Raw genomic sequence first — 6,908 nt, 5'->3', positions numbered from 1 at the left:
CCATGTTGGCCAGGATGGTCTCTATCTCTTGACCTCGTGATCCGCCCACCTCAGCCTCCCAAAGTGCTGGGATTACAGGTGTGAGCCACCACGCCAGCCCAAATAAACATTTTTTAGACAAAAACTTTACAACCAACATATACTCATTAAAGTTATTTGAAAAAATATACATCAGGAAGTAGGGAAACTATTGCTGAAGAAAGGTCTAAAATGCAAGAAGGAATATTGAACAAAAAGAAATGAAAAATATGGATAAAAATTCATTCTAGGATATAGTGATGATGACTATGAAGTCATCTAATTTGCATGGTTAGAAAAACAAAAGTAAAATATTTGATAACAAGAGTATATTAGTTGGGAGTGAGCAGTATATGTTGAAGTGTCTTCCAATCCTAATAATGTTTGAACAAATGACAGATTTAATTGTCAAATGAAGTCGTAGAAATAAATCCAAACTTACTGAAACTCATAATAAATGTAAATGAATTCTTTTTTTTTTTTTTTTTTTTTTTTTTGAGACAGAGTCTCACTCTGTCGCCCTGGCTGGAGTGCAGTAGCTCCATCTCTGCTCAATGTGAGCTCTGCCTCCCAGGTTCACACCATTCTCCTGCCTCAGCCTCCTGTGTAGCTGGTACTACAGGCGCCCGCCAACACGCCCAGCTAATTTTTTTGCCTTTTTAGTAGAGACGGGGTTTCACCGTGTTAGCTAGAATGGTCTCGATCTCCTGACCTCATGATCCACCTGCCTCGGCCTCCCAAAGTGCTGGGATTACAGGCGTGAGCCACCGCACCCAGCCATGAATTCTTACAAAAAGAAAATAAAGTATAAAGGAGAAAAGAAGATTTCTTTGTTCACCCATCGCTAAGAGCATGGCCAAAACCCTTATAACAAAAGACACAAGGGAAAAGCACACAAGCAAAAGCATACAAATTTATTTAATATAAGTTTTACATGACACAGAAGCTTTCGGGAATAAATACCCAAAGGAATGGGGAAAACTGTCTATTTTTTATGGACATCATGCAGAAGTATGATTGAAGAACAAAAGAGTATGGTCCAATATTAGTAAACTGGGGGATCTGGCAAGGCCTGTTTGTTCAGATTCTTCTTGGCATCTCTGTGTCTTTAAAGATAAAGATGTTCTTTGGATATAGGGAGGGTATGTCTGGAATGAAGGTTTCCTTCAGAGGAAGGTCAGATTGTTCTTTACGGTCTGCTTCAAGGGAAAAAGGCCAGAGGAAAATGAGAGTAATCACCCTGCTTCTGTTGTTTCCACACAGGCAAAGGTGCCGTATTTTGGGGTAGTTGTCATGAATCCTGTCAAAAGGAATAAATGAGATATACCAAGTAACTATAATGTTAAATAAAGTCAGGGAAACAAATTGATATCAGATAACACAAACTTTTGGGAGAAAAACATCATAATGAACAAAAAGGGATATTATAAACAGGTTAAAGGAGCAAAAATCAAAACAAGAAAAATGTAATGGAAATGAAAGAAGAAAAATAGACATAAGGATAGAAATCAGTAAAACAGAGATGATTAAATGAAAAGTGTTTTAATACAACTGCAAACTTTTGGCAAGACATATCAAGAAAAAGAATTAAAAATGTATATATTATAATTAAAGTGGGTAAATAATTATAGTAAGTATTAAAAATATAAAAATGCTGTGGAAAACTATATGCCAGCAAATTTGAAACCTAGATAAAAAGGATACATGTTTGGAAACGTGTAAAATGTCCAAATAGTAAAGCTGATGAGGGCAATAACCACCAAATAAATTAAAAGTACTAATAATGGCAGTTTGTTCTCCATGAAGCCAAAAATAACTTGTTAAACCAGAAATAAGATTCCTAGAACCCTCTTCTGAGTTAGAGCTGGCCAAAAAAGGAATGTGCTAAAGACGAGGTAGGTGAAAGTGAAGGAGCTGCCATTCCTCTCTAGAGGTTGCCATAGTCTCTGGGTTGACAGACAGGTGGTTGGCTGGGGCCAGCCTGTGCCAGGTCACAGGAGCTGACTGTGCATATCTCTGCAACTTCACATTCAGCAACTCACATTGATAGCTTGAAATAGGGTGTAGTAGCCATATTTACACTACAAAAACTGGAAAACACTTAAATCAGGAATTTTCCCTACTCCCCACCCCCAACACAAACCCTGGAAAGGTGGTTGTTAAGTATTTACCACTGTGTGTGTCTATCACATGGTGATAGACATAAAGCTGTCAGTAACTTCCCTGTGAATGAACCCTAGGCTCATTATCAGATGCTATGAAGGCAATGATGATCCCTATCTTATTCAAAAAATTCTAGTAAGTAGAAAAAGAATGTAAGCTTCGGATTATATCACAAAGCTAATTATTACCCTCAAACCAAAGTCTGGATATAAGAAAATGACATTATAGGATCATTTCAATATGTGAACATAGATCCCCAAATCCTAAATAAGATATACACTTACTGTTCTAATGCTATATTAAAATGTCTGTATCACAGTCAAACAGATTTTATCCCAGGAATGCAGCAACTGTAACATAAGAAAATCTAGTCATCAAAATGCCCCATATTAATGGTCTAAAGCAGAAAAAATATGTGATCATTCCAATGGATGCAGGGAGGCATCTGAAAAATCTCAATACCTTACAGGATTATTTAAAGAAAACCAAATAACAAAACAAAGCAACAAAAAACTGAGAAAAGCTGAAACAATAGAAGGCTCCCCTAACTTGATAAATATCTGCCCAAAATTCTACAGCAAACACATAATCAGTAGCACAATATCAGAAATACTGCCACTATTTAATGTAGTACTAGAAGACTTGATTAATGCCACAAAACAAAGAAAATAGGTTAGAAGTATGAAGATTTTGAAGAAGGTGAAATTGTAATTTTTAGATTATATTATTTCTTACACAGAACATTGAAGAAAGTGGATACTTTTACTAATAAGCTTATGAAAGCTTGTAAGTAAACTATTAACAAAAATATCCATAGATATATCTTTACCAATACAACTAACTAAATTATATGATAGAAAACAAAATATTAGTCACTGCCACAGCAAAATATCAAATAAATATCTAGGAATCACCCTAAATAAAATGTTTTCTTCAGTGTAGTGATTCCTCAAAGACTTAAAAACAGAGCTATCATTTGACCTAGCAATCCTATTACAGGGTACATACCCAACAGAATATAAATCTTTCTATTATAAAGACACAGGCATGCATATGTTCACTGCAACACTATTCACAATAGCAAAGATATGGAATGCCCATTAGTGTTAGACTGAGTAAAGAAATGTGGTACATATACACCATGGAATATTATGCAGCTATAAAAAAAGAATGAGATCATGTCCTTGCACGGACACGGATGGAACCGTTATCCTCAGCAAACTAATACAGGAATAGATAACCAAATGCCACATGTTCTCACTTATAAATGGGAACTTAATGATGAGAAAACATGGACATATAGAGGGGAACAACACACACTGGGGCCTATAAGAGGGTGGAGAGAGGGAAGAGGGAGAGGATCAGGAAAAATAATTAATGGGTACTAGGCTTAACACCTGGGTGATGAAATAATTTATACAACAAACCCCCAAAACACAAGTGTACCTATAAAACAAATCTGCACACGTACCCTTGAACTTAAAAGTTGAAAAACAAATAAATAAAATGTCTTCCTAACAAGTGCAGGAAAAATAACTCTATTAAAGATTTTTAAAACTGAGTAGAAAGTTATACTATGTTCAAGGATGAAACCATTAAATGGTCAAAACACATCAACTGTCACTCAGACTACTCTAATTATATCATGTCATTCCAAAAAAAGAATTGAGTAAAATTTGCAATTTGATAGGCTCTTCCCACAATTATATGTAAGAACATAGAATCAGTCAGCAGGACAGTTTAGAAAAAGAAAATGAATAACTTGCTTTAGCAGATATTACGAAGCCAAACAATTAAAGATAGTTGATGGAATAGACAGATTGAGAGATAAATAGATAGAGATGGATCAGTAAATAGGTAGTAATTGGTGCAAGAATAGACTATTAAGCCAGTGGGAAACAATATATTAGTTTTGTAATAAAGAGGCATCATAAATCAGTAGGAATAGGATGCATTATGAAGTAAATTCTCTATATAAAGGGAAAAACACAGTATATACAAAACTATAAAGCTAAATAAAAAATATAAAAAATATATTTGAGACCTTGGGGGTAGATTAGGAAATCAGTTTTTAAAATAGTCAAAATAGATACTATAAAGGGAAAAATTAATTTCAATGCAATCAAATTTCATGAAAGATTCATGTTGAGTGAAGCATGTCATAAACAAAATATGAATGACAGACTGATGGAAGACATTCACAATATTTAAGACAGTCAAGGGAATAAGTACAAAAATATAAAAGGAATTCTCATAAATCATCAAGAAAAAAATGGAAATCTATAAGTAAAATGAGCAAGGCTCTGAATAGGCAATTTACAAAAATGAAAACCTTAAATGGTTTAAAAGAATATGATGTTTAGCCTTATTAGTAATCAGAGAAATGCAAATTAAAAGGAGATGCCACTTTACATACATTAGAATGGCAAAATGTAAAAGGTCAGACAGCATCAACTACTGAAAGCCTCGTGAACTACTGGTGGAAGAACATTGAGTGTGAGAACATCCCAGCACTCAACAATTGTCCTTAAAGAGTGAGCCACATATGAAGATGATAGTTAAAGCATTTTTTCTCATACCAAGATGCTGGAGGCCTACAAGGTTTTGATCACTAAATGAATGGATAAGTAAAATATAATAAATACATATAATGGAAACATAAAATAACAAATATTTAATAATAAATATTTTTAATGTTGAGAGAAAATATTAGGAGTGTATTTTGTAGCATAACATCATCTACATAAACTGAAGACACCCCAAAAAAAAGCAGCATGTGTGTTACAGACATATACCTAAATGAACATATGAACAACATATAACATGGTATGTTATATGTTAAATTCAATGAAGATGATGCCTATACATAGGTTAGAATCGGGGTAGAAGATAAAAGAAAAAAAACACCATAGAAGATAAAAGGTAAGGCAATGATAAGTGTCTTAATTCAGTTTGTGTTGCTGTGCAGAAATACCTGAGACTGGGTAACTTATAAAGAAAAACGGTCTATTTTGGCTCACAATTCTACTGGCCAAAAGACTGGGCATCTCGTGAAAGCTTCAGGCTTTTCCACTCAGGGAAAATGAAAGCAAGCAGGTCTGTGCAGAAATCACATGGCAAGAGAGGAAGTAAGAGAGAGGAGGGAGGTGCCAGGCTCTTTTTAACAACCAGCTCTCTGGAAACTAAGAGAGCAAGAATTCACTCACTGCAGCGAAGATGGCACCAAGACTTTCATGAGGGATCTGCACCCATGACCCAGTCACCTCCTATTAGGCCCCACATCTGACATTAGAGAGTAAATTTCAACATGAGATTTGGAGAGTCAAACAACCAAAATATAACAATGAGATTACTATGAATTGAGTAAGAACAACTCAACTCTTGTACCTGAAGTTCACACTAGGAAAAACAAAAGGGTCTTTGGATTTCATTCACAGGCACACATTGACGTGTTAGGAGAAAAATGACCATCTGTGTCACATAACTAAATGTCAATTCACAGATTCCATTTCACCCAACTGATTTCTAGATAGATGACACATTCTTAAGTCTAAATGAGAAACTTGCACACCCAAATGGAAGGAGAGAATGTTATCTTCACCTTTCCCCTACCCCACCCACACACATACAGAAATAAATAAACACTGATATTGGTATAGGAAGAACCTGCCATCCCTGAACAGTATGCAACTTATCAAATCATGATTTTATTATCTCCACACTTCTGCAAACTCCCAAATCTCCAAAGAAGAGTAACTCATAGATCTAAGATTCAGTCAGAGGATTAGCTTAAAATAGAAGTAAAATGAGGCATAGTTTGTCTAGAGATTTTTCCTTGGAAAACAAACTACTCTATGCAATTATGTTGACAATTGAAAACTGCTACAGATGGCTTGCTTACTAAGTCTATTAATACCAAAAGACTATTATATGCAATTTTGTCATTAATTGCAAAAATCCCATTGATTTTAATCTACAAAAGTAATAAATCCAACACACAACAATAATTGCTTGTATTTCTAAACTCTAAGAGATTAGACATTTTAAATCTTCTTGTCTCCACTCTTAACTAGGGAATTTAAATATTAGAAAATAAATTTGAAGCATCTACTTTGAAGATGAAAGTATAAATTTTGTCATGGAAACATAAAAACAAATTAATTCAATTTACACTACTGCACTATAGGGTTTCTATAAAAAATGTGATATAAAACTAAACATTAGCACAATTTAACATTCTTGACTGAGAAATAGACCAAACATAGTTCTTAACTCAAATAATATTGCAAACTTGATGTATTTTACAACGTATTACCTCAATTGTGACTATAGCTACATATATTTTATTATTGGCCTTATGTCTTAAAATAATTTTACTTATATTAAAATTTCCAAATATACAGTCACAATTCTATAAATACTTTTCATTAGGTTTTAATTTTACAATTTAACAGTAGTCAAATGCAAAAGTCTTAATAATGCTTCTGGAACAAACTACATACTTAAAGAATGTTAAAGCATACACTAAAGAATATAATTGAGGAGAAAGTGCTAAAGACTAACTTTGAACACTAAATGATTCCAAATTACTTTTTCTTTAACATTTGCATGTCTAATTTTGATAAATAAATGGAAACAAAAAATGCAGATTATGATTATATCTAGGAGGAAAGATTATAGGTGATTTTTAGTTTTCACCATCATACTTTCATTATTTTTCATATTTT

The 6,908-nt window shown here is 33.7% G+C and overlaps 1 long non-coding RNA gene across 1 annotated transcript; it reads right to left on the bottom strand.

Annotated features, from left to right (window-relative positions):
- Nucleotides 1–911: 911 nt before the first annotated feature.
- Nucleotides 912–2,519, bottom strand: LOC131383706 (uncharacterized). The gene is made up of 2 exons (XR_009213943.1): nt 2,466–2,519; nt 912–1,318 (listed from the first exon to the last, which is right to left on the bottom strand). It is a non-coding gene; the product is annotated as an uncharacterized LOC131383706 (long non-coding RNA).
- Nucleotides 2,520–6,908: the final 4,389 nt, after the last annotated feature.

The sequence above is a fragment of the Hylobates moloch genome, unplaced genomic scaffold (genome assembly GCF_009828535.3).
Source record: "Hylobates moloch isolate HMO894 unplaced genomic scaffold, HMol_V3 SCAFFOLD_6, whole genome shotgun sequence".
Lineage (NCBI taxonomy): Eukaryota > Metazoa > Chordata > Mammalia > Primates > Hylobatidae > Hylobates > Hylobates moloch.
This window is presented reverse-complemented; position numbering and strand designations above follow the sequence as displayed.